Source organism: Pseudophryne corroboree, unplaced genomic scaffold (assembly GCF_028390025.1).
Source record: "Pseudophryne corroboree isolate aPseCor3 unplaced genomic scaffold, aPseCor3.hap2 scaffold_1109, whole genome shotgun sequence".
Taxonomy (NCBI): domain Eukaryota; kingdom Metazoa; phylum Chordata; class Amphibia; order Anura; family Myobatrachidae; genus Pseudophryne; species Pseudophryne corroboree.
Genome location: NW_026967735.1, coordinates 59498 through 72500, shown reverse-complemented (window position 1 = coordinate 72500; position 13003 = coordinate 59498). Strand labels below are relative to the sequence as shown.

Here is a 13003-nt window from a genome sequence, read left to right as displayed (position 1 = left end):
TCTGGTTCTTTCTTATGCTCTCAAAATCAAGTGGTATATTTTTCACACTACAATTGGATTCGGACTTTGATTCTCCATAACCTCGAGCAACGAATCTCTGAACCTGATAAAAACTTGCAATGTTCTCCCCGTCGGGGAATCGAACCCCGGTCTCCCACGTGACAGGCGGGGATACTCACCACTATACTAACGAGGACTAACTTCTTGAATCTGCAGGCAAAATTGGAGCTGAAAATACACCCAGAAACATGTCAGGGTGAGGTCTCGAGATGCGTCTGTGTCATTGGCCACAGAGATTATGTGCTACATGTTATCAAGCTAACATAAAACCCTAAATAAGAAGCAGATAAAAAGATTTATTTTTGTCTCAGCTGAAACAAAGACTAAAATACCACTTTGCAAAAAAGATAGTCATTTCAATTAAAAACCTTTTTCTGTTATCCTCTACTGGTCGGTCATGGCCAGGAAGCTTACATGATATCGGTCTATCTATCTCACTTACTATACAGTTACTCCCTTTGAAAGTAGGGGATGCAAGTCCATTTTAGCCTGCAATTCATAGGAAAAGACACTTCTCTCTCAGTCTATACTCTGTAGGCATACAATAGTTTCAGCTTTGCTACATTGATGTGATGTCATAATCAGGTTTAGCTCACAAGAGACTTGTCCACTACATAGCTGTCTCCTGTGTTACAGCATGAGCCAATTGTAAGAGGATGATATGCAAATATTGTAATGCACAAAAACAGTACATGCCATGCTAGATAAAAGCAAGGGGTGATACCCAAACTAAAAATGAGGCTATGCAATTGGTGTTTCTGGTTCTTTCTTATGCTCTCAAAATCAAGTGGTATATTTTTCACGCTACAATTGGATTCGGACTTTGATTCTCCATAACCTTGAGCAACGAATCTCTGAACCTGATAAAAACTTGCAATGTTCTCCCCGTCGGGGAATCGAACCCTGGTCTCCCGCGTGACAGGCGGGGATACTCACCACTATACTAACGAGGACTAACTTCTTGAATCTGCAGGCAAAATTGGAGCTGAAAATACACCCAGAAACATGTCAGGGTGAGGTCTCGAGATGCGTCTGTGTCATTGGCCACAGAGATTATGTGCTACATGTTATCAAGCTAACATAAAACCCTAAATAAGAAGCAGATAAAAAGATTTATTTTTGTCTCAGCTGAAACAAAGACTACAATACCACTTTGCAAAAAAGATAGTCATTTCAATTAAAAACCTTTTTCTGTTATCCTCTACTGGTCGGTCATGGCCAGGAAGCTTACATGATATCGGTCTATCTATCTCACTTACTATACAGTTACTCCCTTTGAAAGTAGGGGATGCAAGTCCATTTTAGCCTGCAATTCATAGGAAAAGACACTTCTCTCTCAGTCTATACTCTGTAGGCATACAATAGTTTCAGCTTTGCTACATTGATGTGATGTCATAATCAGGTTTAGCTCACAAAAGACTTGTCCACTACATAGCTGTCTCCTGTGTTACAGCATGAGCCAATTGTAAGAGGATGATATGCAAATATTGTAATGCACAAAAACAGTACATGCCATGCTAGATAAAAGCAAGGGGTGATACCCAAACTAAAAACGAGGCTATGCAATTGGTGTTTCTGGTTCTTTCTTATGCTCTCAAAATCAAGTGGTATATTTTTCACACTACAATTGGATTCGGACTTTGATTCTCCATAACCTTGAGCAACGAATCTCTGAACCTGATAAAAACTTGCAATGTTCTCCCTGTCGGGGAATCGAACCCCAGTCTCCCGCATGACAGGCGGGGATACTCACCACTATACTAACGAGGACTAACTTCTTGAATCTGCAGGCAAATTTGGAGCTGAAAATACACCCAGAAACATGTCAGGGTGAGGTCTCGAGATGCGTCTGTGTCATTGGCCACAGAGATTATGTGCTACATGTTATCAAGCTAACATAAAACCCTAAATAAGAAGCAGATAAAAAGATTTATTTTTGTCTCAGCTGAAACAAAGACTACAATACCACTTTGCAAAAAAGATAGTCATTTCAATTAAAAACCTTTTTCTGTTATCCTCTACTGGTCGGTCATGGCCAGGAAGCTTACATGATATCGGTCTTTCTATCTCACTTACTATACAGTTACTCCCTTTGAAAGTAGGGGATGCAAGTCCATTTTAGCCTGCAATTCATAGGAAAAGACACTTCTCTCTCAGTCTATACTCTGTAGGCATACAATAGTTTCAGCTTTGCTACATTGATGTGATGTCATAATCAGGTTTAGCTCACAAGAGACTTGTCCACTACATAGCTGTCTCCTGTGTTACAGCATGAGCCAATTGTAAGAGGATGATATGCAAATATTGTAATGCACAAAAACAGTACATGCCATGCTAGATAAAAGCAAGGGGTGATACCCAAACTAAAAATGAGGCTATGCAATTGGTGTTTCTGGTTCTTTCTTATGCTCTCAAAATCAAGTGGTATATTTTTCACACTACAATTGGATTCGGACTTTGATTCTCCATAACCTTGAGCAACGAATCTCTGAACCTGATAAAAACTTGCAATGTTCTCCCCATCGGGGAATCGAACCCCAGTCTCCCGCATGACAGGCGGGGATACTCACCACTATACTAACGAGGACTAACTTCTTGAGTCTGCAGGCAAAATTGGAGCTGAAAATACACCCAGAAACATGTCAGGGTGAGGTCTCGAGATGCGTCTGTGTCATTGGCCACAGAGATTATGTGCTACATGTTATCAAGCTAACATAAAACCCTAAATAAGAAGCAGATAAAAAGATTTATTTTTGTCTCAGCTGAAACAAAGACTACAATACCACTTTGCAAAAAAGATAGTCATTTCAATTAAAAACCTTTTTCTGTTATCCTCTACTGGTCGGTCATGGCCAGGAAGCTTACATGATATCGGTCTTTCTATCTCACTTACTATACAGTTACTCCCTTTGAAAGTAGGGGATGCAAGTCCATTTTAGCCTGCAATTCATAGGAAAAGACACTTCTCTCTCAGTTTATACTCTGTAGGCATACAATAGTTTCAGCTTTGCTACATTGATGTGATGTCATAATCAGGTTTAGCTCACAAGAGACTTGTCCACTACATAGCTGTCTCCTGTGTTACAGCATGAGCCAATTGTAAGAGGATGATATGCAAATATTGTAATGCACAAAAACAGTACATGCCATGCTAGATAAAAGCAAGGGGTGATACCCAAACTAAAAACGAGGCTATGCAATTGGTGTTTCTGGTTCTTTCTTATGCTCTCAAAATCAAGTGGTATATTTTTCACACAACAATTGGATTCGGACTTTGATTCTCCATAACCTTGAGCAACGAATCTCTGAACCTGATAAAAACTTGCAATGTTCTCCCCGTCGGGGAATCGAACCCCGGTCTCCCGCGTGACAGGCGGGGATACTCACCACTATACTAACGAGGACTAACTTCTTGGATCTGCAGGCAAAATTGGAGCTGAAAATACACCCAGAAACATGTCAGGGTGAGGTCTCGAGATGCGTCTGTGTCATTGGCCACAGAGATTATGTGCTACATGTTATCAAGCTAACATAAAACCCTAAATAAGAAGCAGATAAAAAGATTTATTTTTGTCTCAGCTGAAACAAAGACTACAATACCACTTTGCAAAAAAGATAGTTATTTCAATTAAAAACCTTTTTCTGTTATCCTCTACTGGTCGGTCATGGCCAGGAAGCTTACATGATATCGGTCTATCTATCTCACTTACTATACAGTTACTCCCTTTGAAAGTAGGGGATGCAAGTCCATGTTAGCCTGCAATTCATAGGAAAAGACACTTCTCTCTCAGTCTATACTCTGTAGGCATACAATAGTTTCAGCTTTGCTACATTGATGTGATGTCATAATCAGGTTTAGCTCACAAGAGACTTGTCCACTACATAGCTGTCTCCTGTGTTACAGCATGAGCCAATTGTAAGAGGATGATATGCAAATATTGTAATGCACAAAAACAGTACATGCCATGCTAGATAAAAGCAAGGGGTGATACCCAAACTAAAAATGAGGCTATGCAATTGGTGTTTCTGGTTCTTTCTTATGCTCTCAAAATCAAGTGGTATATTTTTCACGCTACAATTGGATTCGGACTTTGATTCTCCATAACCTTGAGCAACGAATCTCTGAACCTGATAAAAACTTGCAATGTTCTCCCCGTCGGGGAATCGAACCCCGGTCTCCCGCGTGACAGGCGGGGATACTCACAACTATACTAACGAGGACTAACTTCTTGAATCTGCAGGCAAAATTGGAGCTGAAAATACACCCAGAAACATGTCAGGGTGAGGTCTCGAGATGCGTCTGTGTCATTGGCCACAGAGATTATGTGCTACATGTTATCAAGCTAACATAAAACCCTAAATAAGAAGCAGATAAAAAGATTTATTTTTGTCTCAGCTGAAACAAAGACTACAATACCACTTTGCAAAAAAGATAGTCATTTCAATTAAAAACCTTTTTCTGTTATCCTCTACTGGTCGGTCATGGCCAGGAAGCTTACATGATATCGGTCTATCTATCTCACTTACTATACAGTTACTCCCTTTGAAAGTAGGGGATGCAAGTCCATTTTAGCCTGCAATTCATAGGAAAAGACACTTCTCTCTCAGTCTATACTCTGTAGGCATACAATAGTTTCAGCTTTGCTTCATTGATGTGATGTCATAATCAGGTTTAGCTCACAAGAGACTTGTCCACAACATAGCTGTCTCCTGTGTTATAGCGTGAGCCAATTTTAAGAGGATGATATGCAAATATTGTAATGCACAAAAACAGTACATGCCATGCTAGATAAAAGCAAGGGGTGATACCCAAACTAAAAATGACGCTATGCAATTGGTGTTTCTGGATCTTTTTTATGCTCTCAAAATCAAGTGGTATATTTTTCACGCTACAATTGGATTCGGACTTTGATTCTCCATAACCTTGAGCAACGAATCTCTGAACCTGATAAAAACGTCCAACTTTTTCCCTGTTGGGGAATCGAACCCCGGTCTCCCGCGTGACAGGCGTGGATACTCACCACTATAATAACGATGACTAACTTGGTGCATCTGCAGGCAAAATTGGAGCTGAAAAACACCCAAAAACATGTCAGGGTGAGGTCTCGAGATGCGTCTGTGTCATTGGCCTCAGAGATTATGTGCTACATGTTATCAAGCTAACATAAAACCCTAAATAAGAAGCAGATAAAAAGATTTATTTTTGTCTCAGCTGAAACAAAGACTACAATACCACATTGCAAAAAAGATAGTCATTTCAATTAAAAACCTTTTTCTGTTATCCTCTACTGGTCGGTCATGGCCAGGAAGCTTACATGATATCGGTCTAACTATCTCACGTAAGCCCAGTACCCACGGGCCGATTAAGGAGAGATATGTGCTGAGCGAACCGCTCAGCACACATCTCTCCTGCCGCTCAGCACAGCGCGATCTGTGCTGAGCGTGCGGGGGGACGGGCGGGCCGCTCACTTCACCCAGCGGGTGAAGTGAGCGAATCGCTAGATTGGCCTGCATGCAGGCCAATCTAGCAGCAGCGATAGCGATGTGCGGGGCCACGCATCGCTATCGCTGAGGGGGCTACACACGGAGCGATCATGCTGATATTCTAAGCAATCTATTCAGATTGCTTAGAATATCGCTCCGTGAGTACACCCCTTTACTATACAGTTACTCCCTTTGAAAGTAGGGGATGCAAGTCCATTTTAGCCTGCAATTCATAGGAAAAGACACTTCTCTCTCAGTCTATACTCTGTAGGCATACAATAGTTTCAGCTTTGCTTCATTGATGTGATGTCATAATCAGGTTTAGCTCACAAGAGACTTGTCCACTACAAAGCTGTCTCCTGTGTTACAGCATGAGCCAATTGTAAGAGGTTGATATGCAAATATTGTAATGCACAAAAACAGTACATGCCATGCTAGATAAAAGCAAGGGGTGATACCCAAACTAAAAATGACGCTATGCAATTGGTGTTTCTGGTTCTTTCTTATGCTCTCAAAATCAAGTGGTATATTTATCACGCTACAATTGGATTCGGACTTTGATTCTCCATAACCTTGAGCAACGAATCTCTGAACCTGATAAAAACTTGCAATGTTCACCCCGTCAGGGAATCGAACCCCGGTCTCCCGTGTGACAGGCGGGGATACTCACCACTATATTAACGAGGACTAGCTTGGTGAATCCACAGGCAAAATTGGAGCTGAAAATACACCCAAAAACATGTCAGGGTGAGGTCTCGAGATGCGTCTGTGTCATTGGCCTCAGAGATTATGTGCTACATGTTATCAAGCTAACATAAAACACTAAATAAGAAGCAGATAAAAAGATTTATTTTTGTCTCAGCTGAAACAAAGACTACAATACCACATTGCAAAAAAGATAGTCATTTCAATTAAAAACCTTTTTCTGTTATCCTCTACTGGTCGGTCATGGCCAGAAAGCTTGCATGATATCGGTCTATCTATCTCACTTACTATACAGTTACTTCCTTTGAAATTAGGGGATGCAAGTCCATTTTAGCCTGCAATCCATAGGAAAAGACACTTCTCTCTCAGTCTATACTCTAAAGGCATACAATAGTTTCAGCTTTGCTTCATTGATGTGATGTCATAATCAGGTTTAGCTCACAAGAGACTTGTCCACTACATAGCTGTCTCCTGTGTTACAGCATGAGCCAATTGTAAGAGGATGATATGCAAATATTGTAATGCACAAAAACAGTACATGCCATGCTAGATAAAAGCAAGGGGTGATACCCAAACTAAAAATGACGCTATGCAATTGGTGTTACTGGATCTTTCTTATGCTCTCAAAATCAAGTGGTATATTTTTCACGCTACAATTGGATTCGGACTTTGATTCTCCATAACCTTGAGCAACGAATCTCTGAACCTGATAAAAACTTGCAACTTTTTCCCTGTCGGGGAATCGAACCCCGGTCTCCCGCATGACAGGCGTGGATACTCACCACTATAATAACGAGGACTAACTTGGTGCATCTGCAGGCAAAATTGGAGCTGAAATACACACAAAAACATGTCAGGGTGAGGTCTCGAGATGCGTCTGTGTCATTAACCACAGAGATTATGTGCTACATGTTATCAAGCTAACATAAAACCCTAAATAAGAAGCAGATAAAAAGATTTATTTTTGTCTCTGCTGAAACAAAGACTACAATACCACTTTGCAAAAAAGTTAGTAATTTCAATTAAAAACCTTTTTCTGTTATCCTCTACTGGTCGGTCATGGCCAGAAAGCTTACATGATATCGGTCTATCTATCTCACTTACTATACAGTTACTCCCTTTGAAAGTAGGGGATGCAAGTCCATTTTAGCCTGCAATTCATAGGAAAAGACACTTCTCTCTCAGTCTATACTCTGTAGGCATACAATAGTTTCAGCTTTGCTTCATTGATGTGATGTCATAATCAGGTTTAGCTCACAAGAGACTTGTCCACTACATAGCTGTCTCCTGTGTTACAGCATGAGCCAATTGTAAGAGGATGATATGCAAATATTGTAATGCACAAAAACAGTACATGCCATGCTAGATAAAAGCAAGGGGTGATACCCAAACTAAAAATGACGCTATGCAATTGGTGTTTCTGGTTCTTACTTATGCTCTCAAAATCAAGTGGTATATTTATCACGCTACAATTGGATTCGGACTTTGATTCTCCATAACCTTGAGCAACGAATCTCTGAACCTGATAAAAACTTGCAATGTTCTCCCCATCAGGGAATCGAACCCCGGTCTCCCGCGTGACAGGCGGGGAAACTCACCACTATACTAACGAAGACTAGCTTGGTGAATCCCCAGGCAAAATTGGAGCTGAAAATACACCCAAAAACATGTCAGGGTGAGGTCTCGAGATGCGTCTGTGTCATTGGCCTCAGAGATTATGTGCTACATGTTATCAAGCTAACATAAAACACTAAATAAGAAGCAGATAAAAAGATTTATTTTTGTCTCAGCTGAAACAAAGACTACAAAAGTCACTAAAAAGTCCATTGGAAGACTTGACTTTTGTTGTTAAAAGACATAGGCATTCATATTATAGAGCCACAAACCACACTAGTAAAATAAAAACATGATAACATGGGATTCAAATCAATGACAGTCTTAATTTGATAGTGCAACCCCAACACCTTACTAACTGTGCTAACCAGACTGTGCATACCAGACACACAATTTATCAGAGATTTAAGTGAATAAGCTACAGTGTCCAAGGTACTAAACATAATATATTCTATGGGGTGTCATAAGCAAGTCATTAGAATACTTTCCTACTAAATTTATAAGACATAAGCATTCAATATTTGAGTAAACAAAGAGAAAATAAAGCTATCTATTGGGTTTCACTATAAAGTCCATTTGAAGACTTGACTATTGTTGTTAAAAGACATAGGCATTCATATTATAGAGCCACAAACCACACTAGTAAAATAAAAACATGACAACATGGGATTCAAACCAATGACAGTCTTAATTTGATAGTGCAACCCAACACCTTACTAACTGTGCTAACCAGACTGTGCATACCAGACACACAATGTATCAGAGATTTAAGTGAATAAGCTACAGTGTCCAAGGTACTAAACATAATATATTCTATGGGGTGTCATAAGCAAGTCAATCGAATACTTTCCTACTAAATTTATAAGACATAAGCATTCAATAATTGAGTAAACAAAGAGAAAATAAAGCTATCTATTGGGTTTCACTAAAAAGTCCATTGGAATACTTGACTTTTGTTGTTAAAAGACATAGGCATTCATATTATAGAGCCACAAACCACACTAGTAAAATAAAAACATGATAACATGGGATTTGAATCAATGATAGTCTTAATTTGATAGTGCAAACCCAACACCTTACTAACTGTGCTAACCAGACTGTGCATACAAGACACACAATTTATCAGAGATTTAAGTGAATAAGCTACAGTGTCCAAGGTACTAAACATATATTCTATGGGGTGTCATAAGCAAGTCATTAGAATACTTTCCTACAAAATTTATAAGACATAAGCATTCAATATTTGAGTAAACAAAGATAAAATAAAGCTATCTATTGGGTTTCACTAAAAAGTCAATAGGAAAACTTGACTATTGTTGTTAAAAGACATAGGCATTCATATTATAGAGCCACAAACCACACTAGAAAAATAAAAACATGATAACAAGAGCTTCGAACCAATGACAGTCTTAATTTGATAGTGCAAACCCAACACCTTACTAACTGTGCTAACCAGACTGTGCATAGCAGACACACAATTTATCAGAGATTTAAGTGAATAAGCTACAGTGTCCAAGTTACTAAACATAATATATTCTATGGGGTGTCATAAGCAAGTCATTAGAATACTTTCCTACTAAATTTATAAGACATAAGCATTCAATATTTGAGTAAACAAAGAGAAAATAAAGCTATCTATTTTGTGTCACTAAATAGTACATTGGAAGACTTGACTATTGCACTAAATAGTCCATTGGAAGACTTGACTATTGTTGTTAAAAGACATAGGCATTCATATTATAGAGCCACAAACCACACTAATAAAATAAAAGCATGATAACATGGGATTCGAACCAATAACAGTCTTAATTTGATAGTGCAAACCCAACACCTTACTAACTGTGCTAACCAGACTGTGCATAGCAGACACACAATTTATCAGAGATTTAAGTGAATAAGCTACAGTGTCCAAGTTACTAAACATAATATATTCTATGGGGTGTCATAAGCAAGTCATTAGAATACTTTCCTACTAAATTTATAAGACATAAGCATTCAATATTTGAGTAAACAAAGAGAAAATAAAGCTATCTATTGGGTTTCACTAAAAAGTCAATTGGAAAACTTGACTATTGTTGTTAAAAGACATAGGCATTTATATTATAAAGCCACAAACCATACTAGTAAAATAAAAACATGATAACATGAGATTCGAACCAATTACAGTCTTAATTTGATAGTGCAAACCCAACATCTTACTAACTGTGCTAACCAGACTGTGCCTACCAGACACACAATTTATCAGAGATTTAAGTGAATAAGCTACAGTGTCCAAGGTACTAAACATAATATATTCTATGGGGTGTCATAAGCAAGTCATTAGAATACTTTCCTACTAAATTTATAAGACATAAGCATTCAATATTTGAGTAAACATAGAGAAAATAAAGCTATCTATTGGGTGTCACTAAATAGTCCATTGGAAGACTTGACTATTGCACTAAATAGTCCATTGGAAGACTTGACTATTGTTGTTAAAAGACATAGGTATTCATATTATAGAGCCACAAACCACACTAGTAAAATAAAAGCATGATAACATGGGATTCGAACCAATAACAGTCTTAATTTGATAGTGCAAACCGAACACCTTACTAACTGTGCTAAGCAGACTGTGCATACCAGACACTCAATTTATCAGAGATTTAAGTGAATAAGCTGCAGTGTCCAAGGTACTAAACATAATATATTCTATGGGGTGTCATAAGAAAGTCATTAGAATACTTTCCTACTAAATTTATAAGACATAAGCATTCAATATTTGAGTAAACAAAGAGAAAATAAAGCTATCTATTGGGTTTCACTAAAAAGTCAATTGGAAAACTTGACTATTGTTGTTAAAAGACATAGGCATTCATATTATAGAGCCACAAACCACACTAGTAAAATAAAAACGTGATAACATGGATTTCGAACCAATAACAGTCTTAATTTGATTGTGCAAACCCAACACCTTACTAACTGTGCTAACCAGACCGTGCATAGCAGGCAGACAATTTATTAGAGATTTAAGTGAATAAGCTACAGTGTCCAAGGTACTAAACATAATATATTCTATGGGGTGTCATAAGCAAGTCATTAGAATACTTTCCTACTAAATTTATAAGACATAAGTATTCAATATTTGAGTAAACAAAGAGAAAATAAAGCTATCTATTGGGTATCACTAAATAGTCCATTGGAAGACTTGACTATTGTTGTTAAAAGACATAGGCATTCATATTATAGAGCCACAAACCACACTAGTAAAATAAAAACATGATAACATGGGATTCGAACCAATAACAGTCTTAATTTGAAAGTGCAAACCCAACACCTTACTAACTGTGCTAACCAGACTGTGCATAGCAGACACACAATTTATCAGATATTTAAGTGAATAAGCTACAGTGTCCAAGTTACTACACATAATATATTCTATGGGGTGTCATAAGCAAGTCATTAGAATACTTTCCCACTAAATTTATAAGACATAAGCATTCAATATTTGAGTAAACAAAGAGAAAATAAAGCTATCTATTGGGTTTCACTAAAAAGTCTATTGGAAGACTTGACTATTGTTGTTAAAAGACATAGGCATTCATATTATAGAGCCACAAACCACACTAGTAAAATAAAAACATGATAACGTAGGACTCGAACCAATAACAGTCTTAATTTGATAGTGCAATTCCAACACCTTACTAACTGTGCTAACCAGACTGTGCATATCAGACACACAATTTATCAGAGATTTAAGTGAATAAGCTACAGTGTCCAAGGTACTAAACATAATATATTTTATGGGGTGTCATAAGCAAGTCATTAGAATACTTTCCTACAAAATTTATAAGACATAAGCATTTAATATTTGAGTAAACAAAGAGAAAATAAAGCTATCTATTGGGTTTCACTAAAAAGTCCATTGGAAAACTTGACTATTGTTGTTAAAAGACATAGGCATTCATATTATAGAGCCACAAACCACACTAGTAAAATAAAAACATGATAACATGAGATTCGAACCAATGACAGTCTTATTTTGATAGTGCAAAACCAACACCTTACTAACTGTTGTAAGCAGACTGTGCATACCAAACACACAATTTATCAGATATTTAAGAGAATAAGCTACAGTGTCCAAGGTACTAAACATAATATATTCTATGGGGTGTCATAAGCAAGTCATTAGAATACTTTCCTACTAAATTAATAAGACATAAGCATTCAATATTTGAGTAAACAAAGAGAAAATAAAGCTTTCTATTGGGTTTCACTAAAAAGTCAATTGGAAAACTTGACTATTGTTGTTAAAAGACATAGGCATTCATATTATAGAGCCACAAACCACACTAGTAAAATAAAAACATGATAACATGAGATTCAAACCAATGACAGTCTTATTTTGATAGTGCAAACCCAACACCTTACTAACTGTGCTAACCAGACTGTGCATACCAGACACACAATTTATCAGAGATTTAAGTAAATAAGCTACAGTGTCCAAGGTACTAAACATAATATATTCTATGGGGTGTCATAAGCAAGTCATTAGAATACTTTCCTACTAAATTTATAAGACATAAGCATTCAATATTTGAGTAAACAAAGAGAAAATAAATCTATCTATTGGGTATCACTAAATAGTCCATTGGAAGACTTGACTATTGTTGTTAAAAGACATAGGCATTCATATTATAGAGCCACAAACCACACTAGTAAAATAAAAACATGATAACATGGGATTCGAACCAATAACAATGTTAATTTGATAGTGCAAACCCAACACCTTACTAACTGTGCTAACCAGACTGTGCATACCAGACACACAATTTATCAGAGATTTAAGTGAATAAGCTACAGTGTCCAAGGTACTAAACATAAAATATTTTATGGGGTGTCATAAGCAAGTCATTAGAATACTTTCCTACAAAATTTATAAGACATAAGCATTCAATATTTGAGTAAACAAAGAGAAAATAAAGCTATCTATTGGGTTTCACTAAAAAGTCCATTGGAAAACTTGACTATTGTTGTTAAAAGACATAGGCATTCATATTATAAAGCCACAAACCACACTAGTAAAATAAAAACATGATAACATGAGATTCGAACCAATGACAGTCTTATTTTGATAGTGCAAACCCAACACCTTACTAAC

The 13003-nt window shown here is 37.4% G+C and overlaps 5 non-coding genes across 5 annotated transcripts; all 5 read right to left on the bottom strand.

Moving 5' to 3' along the window:
- Positions 1-124: 124 nt before the first annotated feature.
- TRNAD-GUC (transfer RNA aspartic acid (anticodon GUC)) lies at positions 125-196 on the bottom strand. The gene has a single exon. It is a non-coding gene; the product is annotated as a tRNA-Asp (tRNA).
- Positions 197-941: 745 nt separating this feature from the next.
- Positions 942-1013, bottom strand: TRNAD-GUC (transfer RNA aspartic acid (anticodon GUC)). The gene has a single exon. It is a non-coding gene; the product is annotated as a tRNA-Asp (tRNA).
- Positions 1014-2575: 1562 nt separating this feature from the next.
- TRNAD-GUC (transfer RNA aspartic acid (anticodon GUC)) lies at positions 2576-2647 on the bottom strand. The gene has a single exon. It is a non-coding gene; the product is annotated as a tRNA-Asp (tRNA).
- Positions 2648-3392: 745 nt separating this feature from the next.
- On the bottom strand, positions 3393-3464 carry TRNAD-GUC (transfer RNA aspartic acid (anticodon GUC)). Its single transcript has one exon. It is a non-coding gene; the product is annotated as a tRNA-Asp (tRNA).
- A 745-nt stretch (positions 3465-4209) lies between these two features.
- TRNAD-GUC (transfer RNA aspartic acid (anticodon GUC)) lies at positions 4210-4281 on the bottom strand. The gene has a single exon. It is a non-coding gene; the product is annotated as a tRNA-Asp (tRNA).
- Between the last annotated feature and the right edge of the window lie 8722 nt (positions 4282-13003).